The sequence below is a fragment of the Halictus rubicundus genome, chromosome 14 (genome assembly GCF_050948215.1).
Source record: "Halictus rubicundus isolate RS-2024b chromosome 14, iyHalRubi1_principal, whole genome shotgun sequence".
In the NCBI taxonomy this organism is placed as follows: domain Eukaryota; kingdom Metazoa; phylum Arthropoda; class Insecta; order Hymenoptera; family Halictidae; genus Halictus; species Halictus rubicundus.
In genome coordinates, this window is record NC_135162.1 from 2911467 (window position 1) to 2924416 (window position 12950).

Here is a 12950-nt window from a genome sequence, read left to right on the forward strand (position 1 = left end):
AATGAGCGAACATAACCCAAACACAGGACTGTAGGATTTGACAGAGTGAATGAAAACCCATGATTCAGAATCGGCGATTCGTCTCGGAAATCGTGGATAAACAATTTAACGATCGAATGCGGGTAATCCTCTCGAACGACTCGCGGCCGTGATGTATCGCATTGCATAATGGGCGAAACGCAGAGATTACAGGGATGACGGGGTTGCGTTCCATGGAATTTGTCACGGGAAAACGCGTGTCGCGATTCAACGGTTCGCGAAACACAGAATCATCTTACCGGCTGGTCAACGTAGAGAATCCTACGACGCGTCGAGGCGCACAGCAAGGGCACAGGTCGTGCGGGTCGCAGGTTTTCTTTGGTTGTGTCACCTTGGAGGTCGACGAGGAACCCCCGGGCACGGGATTGGAAAGAAGACACAAGTCGAACCACTCGATCGTTTAAAGCCGAGCGGTCGGTGGTCTACCAGTCAGATGGACGAGTTCACCGCGACGGATTTGTCCTGAGAACTTTGTCCGCCGCTTCCGAAGACAGCGAGAGCTGACTCTGGCGCACCCGCCGCACGATGCAAATCCGCGTCGCAACGGCACACTTCAACTTCACCTGTTCTTACCGTGTCCGTCGCGCTACCCGTTACGCGCACGCATAATTTACCGATGGTCCAGCCAACGTGAAACAACCACACGTTCTGCGAACGGCGAACAGAAGAGACGCGATATTACGATGCTCGCACGGGTATGTTCGCTATGGATGTGTGTATGATCACGGGAACACGTGACAGTGGAGGGTACACCATCGGCGCTCGGGGGAACAAGAAACAGAGCTTGGAACGCTTGGAGCTTGCTACGCATCGACGACGGCAGACGCTTAATTACAAATTGCGATTCAGTCGCCGAGCCCCCGTGAGAATGATCGCGGATCCCCGTGGAGAAGGAGGGAAGAGAGAAAATCGGTAAAAGGAATTAGAAAAGGAGAGAGAGAGACCCGCGGAAATTCTTGTCGAATTTTCAACACGATTACACCACGGCACCGCGCACTACCCCCTTTGCTTCAACTTGCCTGAAAACTCTAGGTGTACACCACGCAGCTAGGTGTGTTCGCGGAAAGCACACTCTCTCCAGACTTCTTTAATCTCTCCTTCGTTCACTCGTTCCCGATATGGGAGCAGATGTCCCGACGCCAATTACCGTCGCGCTCTAACAAGCAACGGTATGTCCTGGTACCGTATCGCGTTCTTTAAGCCTCTAAACCGTACTACACCGCGGCTTAGACACACTACCTGTAAGCTCTTTCTCTCGTCGGTGGTCACCTTCTCTCTCTCTCTCCCTCTCTCTCTCTACCTTGCTTTTCCCTCTCGCTCTCTCATCGACTCTTTCTCCCACCCTCTCTTTCTCTCTCTCTCTCTCTCTCTCTCTCTCTCTCTCTCTCTCTCTCTCTCTCTTTCTTTCTTAGTTAAGGCCGTTTGCGAAAGAACGTTTGTGACGGCGCAGTGTCGCCGATGGTCGTCCCCTAGAACCTCCTGTCGCGTCCTGTTTCACCTCTGTTCCCGTCAAAAACGGGCGTGCGTACTCGCCGTTTTCTGCGTGCGTGTTGTTTTCCTTTTTTTTTTTCGTCCCTTCGACCGTCGACGCACCGAAAGCGAGTGTATCTGCACGCGCGCGGAGAGATCGATCACATTGGAAACGGGAAACGGCGAACGAGCGACTCGAGCTCGATTAAATCGCAAGAAGTAAGAGAGGAAATGTATGTGTGTGTGTGTGACAAAGAGAGAGAGAGAGAGAGAGAGAGAGAGAGAGAGAGAGAGATTAAGGGAGGTAACGAAAGAGAGAGATATATAAAGATAGAGAGGGTGGAAGGAGGTTAGGGAAGGTTCGCACGAAGAGTGGAAGCCCAAATCATAGGTGGATAAGAATCGGAGTGAAGGGTCAAGAAAACTAAGAGGGAGAAAGTAAGAGAGCAGTGAGAATGCCAGAAAGCAGTACGTAGGAGGAAGAACACACCCACGCAAGGCGATTTAGAAGCGATCGTACCGAGCCTGTACGCAACTCTGTCGCGCGCGTGTCTTTCGTATCACGTACGAATGCGGCGGAGCTACTAGCTAGCGCGAGGTAAAAGCGACGAAGCGAAGCTCTCCCCCAAGCTGATCCTGCGTGCTAAACGAGCCGCTACGCTGCCACTCTCTCCCCCACTCCACCCCTCCACCCACTCCAATGGTCCCCTGCCCCACCCTCCTTAAACCCCCACTACCCGCCACATCCTCCTGCTCCAACGGGCAGATCTCGCAGTGTCTGCTTTGCGCTGCTTCCACCACTGCTACCACTGCCGCGCGCTGCCTAGCTGCCTAGCTGCCTAGCTGCCTAGCTCTGCTAGCTGCTACTACAACCCACCGCGCGCTATTCCATCCTCCATCGCATCCACCACCGACGCTACTTTAACCGTTCCCCCCCCCCCCCGGTTTTCTCCCTCTCTTCGCTCGCGTTTCTACTATGTGCGCGCATCGACGTACCAGCTGCCTACACGCGTGCTTCCATCAACTCGCGCGTACTTTGCGATACGCGTGATTTCTTGGCGGGAAAACTCGGCCCAATTGAAAAATCCGGACGCCGAAGATGGTAATCGGCGGCTCGAAAAAACTTAATCGATCCGAGTTCCCGCCCTCGGCTTTTGCCCAGTTTCTCTCGTAACAGTACGTTTACTATTATTATCTGCTTCACTTATTATTCATGGATACGTATGCCGAACACTTCGGGACCGAAATGTCACTCGTATCGTGTACTAGACGCGATTCTTTGTTTCCGCGGCCGTCTAGCGTCGAGTATAGATGAGAATCGCGAGTTAGGAAGGCAGTGATAACACTTTTTTTTGTGAAACTTTTACCGACAGATTTGCATTGTAGCACACGTTTCTGATTGAAGCGACACCGAAGACGGCCCCGCCACACAATGGTGTAAAACGGGAAATTTAGTGACATTTTGCCAAAAAATCAACTGAATCATATTGATGTCTGTTGAATGTTTATTGGTTTCTAAATATGAATCAACCTTGAAAGTGAAAAAATTAATAAAATTTAGTAAATAGTATTACTGTAATAAACAGTTAAAGTTGGAAGTCTTGATCCTTTTTAATATTTTCCTTCCAATTTTTTTTTTTTAATGAAAGGTTTATCTTTAAGCTGTAAGTTACCATTGACAATTAAAAATTACTATTCAGAATGTATTAAAAATGTTATGCTAAATGCAATGAAGAAAATTTTCAAAATTCTTAAGACTTCGCAAGGAATACCTTCTGAATCACAAGAGATCATAGAATTTTACAAAATTGAGTATTTTCAGCATACTTTCTTCTATATAATCATGTAAGAATTATTTCCTATCACGTCCTATATCACAAATTATTATTGTTTAAAGCCGTCCGTGAGGCTGTGCATATAGGTTTCCGAATTCTTCGTCGGGACTCTTTGACGACTAAAAAAAAGCTAGACTCTAAACATTTCAAATGTTTATGCTCTGCTACAAATTTTTTTTAATTTGTGCTTTATACAGGTACCACACACTGCAAATTTTTAGGAAGGATGAGATGCAGTCACCTTTCCTAAATTCTCTCTGCAGTTCCTGGAAAATCAAGAAACAAATTTTATTCAAAGAGAGATTTACCAAAAATTTAGAAGAACAATGTATTGACTAAGCTGAATGTGTTTCATTGCAATTAAATTTCCTAAGAGTTGTTAAATTTGTAAATATATTTAAAAAATAGTTAAAAAAGGCTATTAAATAAACAAAAAGTATACTACATTATACACCATTAAAAAAAATTACTTATTAATATTCTACACCCCAAATTTCACTTCGATATCTTTAATAGTTTAGAAGTTATGCCAAAATGTCACTAAATTTCGTGTTTTAGGCCACTGTGCGCCATTTCGAGGGTGTTTACTTGTTTAATACAAGTCGATAATCGAACATCAAGTAAACTTAGACGGCATTTAATAGTATAATTGTCACGAATATGTTGGCACAAAATTTAATAAAAAAGTAATTCGAAATAAAAAGATTTTTTCAACGATTTACCTAATCTCGTTTTCTGTCACACTTCTCAGCGCGGCGATTGAGCTTTCGGATCTTCGGGGAATATACTCCGTGATAATGAGGACACATTTTCCATAATTACTGTAGTATTATGAATAATATCGCGTAATTTATTCGCTTTTAGTGCTCCTATTAGTCACTTCGCAGGCCTCTTTTACTGTCAATACGAAATAAAATGTTTTCAAAAATATACTGATCTAATATTCACATTGCTTAATACCAGAGAAAAAGTTATAGAACTCCACCTACACAAATTCGAAACAACCGACTATTCTTACAGAAACTATGGTAAAAGAAAAACTTTTTCCAACCTTAATTATTATTTGTAAAAACGCACATATGTTTTGTAACAATAAGAATGTGGCCTGCATGATCAATTTTACTTTTGAAGAAAGTTTATTTCAATGTCAATCATTGTGATTGCCGAGTATTCGTATTATATGAAAAAATAACATGTTGACAGCATTATGCGATGTTCTGTCAAAATGCATCGATTAATTAACACACTGGTCGTGAACGACTAAGAAATTCTTAGACTTACAATTAATTGACAGACTACGTTGGCTAGAATAATTCTTCTTTGATCCAGAAGTTTACTTAAATGAAAATTATGCTGGTTTAACGTTATTGTTAAAAATCGGTTATTTCGTATGCAACAACCTAATATTGTACACCATTGAGAATTGTTAGGAGATCGTAGTTACAAAGGTAGGTTGAAATGGGAAACAATTTAACAGTGTGGCTGATCTGAAAACGTGTCTAGAAGAAAAGTACAAATCTTTAAAGCAATAAGCAATAAAATGTTTATGCAAATCACTCCCAAAAATAATGCTGTATGTCGTACGAAATAAAAATAGGACGAAAATAGGCATTGTTCTAGGGACTAAGATCGGCAAATGTTTTTTTAGTTTTTAAAATTCGATTTCAAAGCTAAAAATTCATAGAAGTGCATTCTGATAGCTCAAATATGCCTGATTTCTTTCAGAATTTTCTACGCCTATAGAGAAAATTTATACGCCTATAGTGAAAAGAATGGAATTTTTACGAAACAAGTATACTCCATCGCCTAATAATTGTAGTCTTGTTTCAGTAAGGGGATTGAGTCGATTGTAGCAAGACCGAATAGCGATACTCTTTATGTATACACATTGCATATATATGCATAACAAACATAGTGAAATATACTGTATAATCCTCTAAATATATGCCATCAATTATTAAATTACATAGTTCGATTATAGTGAACAAATAAATTTCAACAATCATTTTTTTTTGTAAATATCTTTTCTTGTAATTCAGACAGACAATTTTTATTTTGCATATAGATCAAAAGTCTACTAATAATTATAAATAAACAATATGAATTTAATGTATTTGTACACTTTTATAATTCCCTTACATTTTTATTATATATTCATATTTTTCGATGTTTTGATTTACCTACTTAATACAGTTGAATAATGATTTTTCACGTTTCGTTACATAGCCACTTTCAAATTCGGACATTTCAATAATTTCAAATTGGATCAGAAATAATCCAAATATCAATGATACTCATTTATTTTCAATTTAAAAAATTAATAAAATTTTTTGGTTTTATAAATAAAAAATCCTCTTTGACATTTTCATGCACAAAGTTATAACACGTAATACAATATCAATTTCCTGTTACGATACCATAAACAGAATTTACTTTGACCATTATATAGGGACGGGAGGGAGGAACATAAGAGTATGCGTGTCCCGAAAGTAAAGGAAAAATTCACTTCCTATACATATATGTGTAGATATCTTTCAAAGAAAGTGGCATAGACGAGTATATTGTATGCATATTACATACATAGATGTAGAACAGTTTTAGATTATCTAAATCGTAAAATTTTTCATTTTTACCAATAAAACAAATACTACAATTTTAATCTGCCTCATGTATTTGATTTTACTAATATTATCGTAAACTTGAAATAAACTACGTAAATATTATAAACTTGAAGAAAATTTGAGTATTTTGTGATTTCATACAATTTTTCCAAATCTCATTTGGAATTGTTTGCAATTCTGTTCTGAATAAGTTAAACGATTTGTTTACATTGTTTGGCTCCATTTTCATAATTTTTAGATATCCAATTTGTAACATTTAATGATTAGTTATTTTCTAAATCTTTTCAATAATATTTTACAATTCAAGTATTGTATTTTAGAAGCAAATTATTTTTTAGAAGGAAATTCTCAAAAAATTGAGAATAGTACTTATGATAATATTTTTCTGCTGAACTCATATAAAAGGTAACTTCAATATGAAATCTGTTTTTGTCATATTTTTCATTCGTGACAATCAAAGAATACAACTGAAAATTCAGAAAAATATGTGGTTTGGTACCCGAAATATTTCTGGTTTTTTTAGAATTTTTAAATACGATTAAGTGACAGAAATGGAGAAAAATTGATTTTTCAGTTCTTCATTGTGGCTATCCTTACAAACTTTAGGGTTGAAACTTGGTAAGTAATTTTCAGTTAAAATTAACGGAGGGTTGATTGTGACCATTTATCCGACTAAGCCCTTTGTTATCAATTAGGTGTAATCAAGATTCACTGCATGCTTTTGCAGAACCTTCAGATATCGTGTGGTTATTAATTTCCCATCAATGCGGACCGAATATACCACTCTATAAGCAGAGACGCATCCTAAAACCATTATCGACCCCCGATACCCCAGATAACCACAATGTTTTACTACTAGCTTCAACCACATTTCATGGTTTGCTTTTCCTTTGCGTATTTACGGCCATTTCCACGCGCCTATATTTCAAATATACATGTTTTTTTATATTAGACAGTTTGTTGATATAAAATCGTTGGTATACAATTGTTGATGTAATCAGATAACAAACATTCTACGGTATTTATATTCCCTCGACTCCATATTATGGCGTACATTTCACTTTTATTTTTGTCCTAAATTATAGTACTACCGCTGACAAAAATTATTCGATCAAATACGTCAAGTTTCAATCATTGTTGAATTTTATTTCCATTAACGATAAAACTAAATGCAGTCATAGGACGTATCACACACAAAAAAAATAATTGAAAAATGAAAATATTTGGGTTAATGTTCCGAAAAACGGGCAACTCTGATTGAGCTGACATTTGGTAAATAGGTTCATTTTACATTAAAAACATGTTTTCCAAAAGGATTTTTGGCGGTTTGAAAAAATTTTTTATCATACTAATATCATTAACTACCTTATGGGACACACACTACAGCGAATTCTGCCCTTCATAATTGACGGAACACGTGTTTTTGGGCGGGGCAGGAACGAGCCCCTTCGTGTGCATCCGTACCTACCCCAAACTTAACCCAGACCTAAAGAAAATTCGTCGGTAAGGTAGAAAATGATATTATCATCATAAAAAATTATTTTTCAAGTCGCCAAAAATCCTTTTGGAAATATGTTTTTAATGAAAAATGAGGCTATGCGCAAAATTTGAGTTTAATGCGTTTTGACCGATTTTTGGAACTTCAACCAATATTTGTTATTTCATAATGTTCAGAGTGAGTAAATTAGACGCTGATCGAAAAAAATGGTTAATTATCCCCAAGTATACAGAACATTCTTGTGAAAATGTCTATTGTCATTTTCACCATTGGCAATATTAAAAAGTGTTTTATTGCTTCGTTACGCTACCTAACTTTCTTTATAATTTTCTTACAGAGGTAGATAGTTTATTATTTTACATTTGGTACGAAGCAAAACAATTCGTCATTTTATTAATATTTTTCTGAAATGTCGTCACCTTTAATACCATATTTGTCTAATATATACACTGTACTATTATTCATACTCAACATGTGCCCAAACAATTCGTTCAACAATCATATTCATAATTTTGGTCGAATATTTTCTGCCAAGGGTAATACATGTATGTAATTCCTTTGACGCGTGTTTTACTTAACTTTGCACCGAACTATCGAAAAATTTTGTTCTTTTACAGTCACGTCGAAATCGAGCTGACCGTTTGTTGCCTCGAGCTCTTCAATTACCTATATCTACTCGTAAAATAGTAGAATTTGGTTTGAGGCAGATAACTGGCCTGTGGCTTTTATGCATTTATGGCAAAAATCAATAGGTGAAACACAAAATAGAAGAAATAGATCCAGAATATATCCATATATCCAGAAATATATCCAGTGAAAACTTAGATTTTTGGCATTTTCTCGTCAAAATCTACAGGATTATATAAAAAAAAAGTTGAAAATTTCTGGGTTGCCAAGGTGAAGTTAAGCCGATTTTGCTTGAAGTGTTCTTTACGTTTGCAAAATAATACTTTCTTTGTCAGTACAAGTACTTAAAGGACTATGCTCATCTAAAAATGGCCAGAAATTTTCAATGGGATTCAGATTTGGCGATTGTGGTGGACACTCGAGTTTTTAAATCCTTTTTTCCTCAAAAAAATTGAATACCATCTTTGAAGTTTGCTTGAAGTCGATATGGTGATGGAAGATCAACGACCCGAATTATGTCTATTGTGTTTTTTTTTTCATGTGTATAATTAAGGATGCATATGTAAGTTGAAACCAATGTATACACCTTAATGAAGAGAAATATTGACAAATTTGTACTATATATAGAAGAAATAAGAATGTTGTGCGTCACTGTAAGAAACAGGAGTCAAGTCAAAAGTTCGGTTAAACTTTACCTTAAGAAACCAGAACTTTTTAACATTTTTTTAGTAATCCTGTAGATTTTGGAGAGAAAATACCGAAAATTCAATTTTTTATCCGAGTAAAGCAGTAGTTCAAAATGTATGCGTATTTAAAGTTGAGCGATTTTAAGCATTTTCGAGAGGTAAGGCGTCGCCATGTTGATATACTATTGATATCCTAGGATTGAAACTTGGATTTTCGGTATTTTCTCGCCAAAACTTACAAGATTACTGAAGTAAAGTTTAGCCAAAAGTTCTTTCTTTCTTTACTAATTTTGGTAAGTAGGAAATAATACGTTGGTGTTCATAAATTCTTTTAATCTTTTCACTATTTTAATTTGTACCTACCCACTTTTGTTATAAATGCATAAAATCCACAATCTAATTGTCACAATGGAAAATATTTTAGACTTACTTTTGAAAATCGTCTAGTGTTCAAGTTATTAATACTAATCTGAAGAAATTCCAATTGTAAATTTTTTTTTGTCCGCCACAGCAAATAATATTATTGTAAGATTTAACACAGAGAGGGCACAAAATACGTGTATGAAGTATGTAAAAGTTATATTTATGTATGTCTCTGCAATCTGGTATTGTAATACAATGAAAATGTACAATGTACGAAAGTAAAATAAAAAAGAAAATACGAATTACTTTTTTATTAGTTATTTATACGTATTCAATTTCAGCAGAATATATAAATTTTAAACAGTTCCTCTCTATGCATAAATTTTAAACAATAATTTCCATTGATGTTGAATATATGTACATATGTTTAATAAAAAATTGTCTTACCTAAAACCTCTCTAGCCCAAAGGGAAAATTTCACAAACGTCACATTTTGATTATGTTCGAAGAAGTTTACGTACCTGCAACAGAAAAAGAAAATTCTTTTTTAATAACTTTATGCATTGATGATATGTCGTTACAATATTGAAAAATATGCCGTAAAGTTGTAAAACTTTCTGATCTTTCAAATATGTAGTTTTCATAGTACCATCGTTAAAATAAAATATACAGGGTGGTGCCATAACATTGACCACCTACATCGACAACAACAAAATAAAATTTCATTTCCAATCCCTTACAAAAATGACTCGGCCACTTTCAAATTTCTTAATCGCGAGTCATATCATAACACGACTAAATTATGCAGAAAATAAATCAATTACTTGAAACAATTTTTAGATTAGTTAATGTGTTATCGATAAAACGTCTTTTCCAAAAATTGTATTAATAAATATGGAACAATATATATTTTACAGAGGTGCAACAAAATACTTGATCTAATTTTATAAAAGTTCTTTCAAATCTGTGTTTTTGAATAAACACTAAGACTGTCCTGGGAACTACCAAATTGATTCAGCTAAAATTTCGTTCAGTTCTTTTCGGTACAATAATTCAGTATTTATTACGGGAGTTTTTACATTTATCATGTTGAAATGAAGTAATTGCATTTAATAATCTGCAATATTGGTACATCAAATAAGATATTGTATTTTCAAGATTTTAACCACGCTTTAAGTTTGATTGATTATCATTTATTATGTAAAATATTACACAGCATTGTTACAGCTGTTGTATTAATTGTCAAAACTCAACAAACATGTAAAGACTAAGATCACTGTAACCACTTAAAATATTATGAAAATAATATACTTGTCTAGACAAATGAGATACAATTTGTGAATATAAAAATTTGTGGCGCAAAATATATAGGTGAATACAGTGGTTACTCTAAATATGTCCCGAAAGCCTAACAGATATAAGTCCTAGAACAATCCCCACTACCGCGAGGTATTAACCCGTGAGGGGCCATGAAGCTCGAGAGTCCTGATCGTCGAGGAATGTTACGCTCTTCGGCAACCGAGATCTTTCGAGCTTCATGGCCCCTCACGGGGTATACCTCGCGGTATAGTGAGTAAAGAATAGTATCTCCTATCCGATATGTGTTCCTGACTAGACCATCCGTATTGTGGACATATATCGAGTAACCACTGTATAGATAAATTGTTTATAATGTAAGTATACATTTATTGTATATTTTTGAGCAAATAAATTTGTCCGAGTACTATTTCCGTATATGAATGAATTATTTAGATACATGATTTAGAATTTAAGTTTTCGGTTTAACTGGAGGTTTTGTCCTCACCGTCGAAAATTGCCGTCACACGCTCAACGTGAAACGATTGACGATAAAAGGACACTTATAAAATATTGTTGTACGTTCCAGTCGTATGCAAAAATTCATAAAAATTCATTCGCGTCGCTCTGGAGTAGTCTTTTACGAGTTAATTTTAAGATTAATCTCGAGCGATATCAGCGCATTGCATGCGTTAAAAGCAGTGCAAACACAAACTCTTGAAACAGACAGTCGAGTTTATTACTCAACTTTATTACTGTCGTAGAATTAAGACGTAGAGAGCTCTGAAGACACGTACGTTTCCGCTTTTAGCTGTGTTCCGTCAGTAGTACGAAAAGTAAAATCGCACAATTAATGCAAATGATAAATGTCTTCTGGTGAAATTAGTTTTCTATTAATTTGTTTTCCTTAATATACAGGGTGATCCATTTTAAATTCCTAGGGAAAATATCTCGAGAAATTTGAATGATATGAGAAAATGTTTTAGATAGAAGTTGTATGGTTTCGTGGAAGACACACTCAGCTGTTATTTATTTGACCTTGAAATGACTTTGAAAAGACCTATGATGTTCAATTATGGATTTTTTAATTGGAACCCATATTTTTTATTCTATATTACTATAGCTGGTACCGAGACGTTTTTGAAACACTACCTGAATGTAATTTTAGTATACCGTTCCCAAGATATAAACTCTCAAAATTGATGGGCTGCGGTGCGTCGTTGGTTTTTCGGTTTATAAACTTATGCAACGAAGCAAACGGTCGAAAATTCGAACATTTACCAGCTTAAGGTGCTTCTCAGAAGATTCTAACATAACCGGCTCCTGACAGAATTACTGTGCGATATCTATGTCAACTTTGAGAGAGAGCGGCCTGTCAACTCCGACAATGACAGTTCATATCTCGGGAACGGCTTATGCTAAAATTATTTCCAGCAATAATAATATACAATAACAACTATGGATTCCAATTTAAAAATTCAAAGTTCACATTCAGAGGCACTTTCAAAGTCATTTCAAGGTCGAATAAATAACAGCTTGGTGCGTCTCCCACGAAACGATACAACTTCTGTCTAAAAGATTTTTTCATATCCATTTATATTTTTCGAAATATTTTCCCTGGGAATTTAAAATAGGACACCGTGTATATGTATAACGCGCAGTAATACAATTGCACCACTGTTTAGACCAAAAAGTTTAATCGCAACCTGATACAAAATGCAAATGGAGAAAAAATAAAAAGAATCCTTTTTCGCAATATCCTTTGTTTCTGAGAGAATTGAATTTTTATTTAAAAATACGTGTAGGTACATACTCTAGTGTAATTTATTTTTTGCGTTCAAAACTGTACTTCCGTATCTTACAATATGTGAATGCTTAATCCTTAATATTACGTAAATAATTAACTTTCTGACAATTTTACCGTAGTACGAAAATGTGTAACACGACCCATTGTATCATTAACCCCTTTTCACTACGATTTATTTTATGATTACAGTGAGTAGAAAGTTTTACTCACAAAACAAAAGTTTGCATCGTTCATAATTTTCGGGAAGAAAAAGGAAACTTACGTTTATTGTATGCCTGTATATTCCCCAAAGACGATACAGTGATTTTTCTATATATGTCGTAAAGGCCTGGCTGAAAAACGTCGCGGAAATATCCCCACTGCCGCGGGCTATATGAAGCTCGAGAGGCCTCGGGCGCCGTGAAGTGTAAACATAATACAGATTGGGTGTATCGGTGTGAGACCAGGCGACCACTACTAGTCCAATATCAAAATTTCTTTATTTTTGATTATTTCGTCATGAGACTTTCACCAACATATTCATGGCATTTTTCTAATGAAAATGATATCAAATATGATATAATTCTTATGATATTTACTTGCGCAATGATCGATAAAAGTTACTTCCCGTTACAATTATATTAACGGAAAATTGGTGTAAATATGGTCCGAATTATATCGTGTTTGGTATCATTTTAATCAGAAAAATTCCACAAATATATTGGTGAA

At 35.9% G+C, this 12950-nt stretch overlaps 1 protein-coding gene and 1 long non-coding RNA gene across 4 annotated transcripts in view; both read right to left on the minus strand.

Moving 5' to 3' along the window:
• Positions 1-12950, minus strand: part of LOC143360937 (uncharacterized) — a 308277-nt gene that overhangs the window by 281030 nt on the left and 14297 nt on the right. The gene's annotated exons all lie outside the window — the stretch shown is intronic.
• LOC143360931 (neuronal calcium sensor 2) overlaps positions 1-12950 on the minus strand; it is a 602579-nt gene that overhangs the window by 236145 nt on the left and 353484 nt on the right. Inside the window, exons 1-2 of one of the 3 annotated variants that reach the window (XM_076800138.1) lie at positions 2030-2156; positions 279-687 (exon numbers count right to left, since the gene is read on the minus strand). The exons of the other annotated variants lie outside the window; for them this stretch is intronic. The gene's annotated coding sequence lies outside the window, so the exon portion shown is untranslated. Of the gene's footprint in view, positions 1-278; positions 688-2029; positions 2157-12950 lie in introns of those variants that run through there. 3 annotated transcript variants of the gene reach the window in all.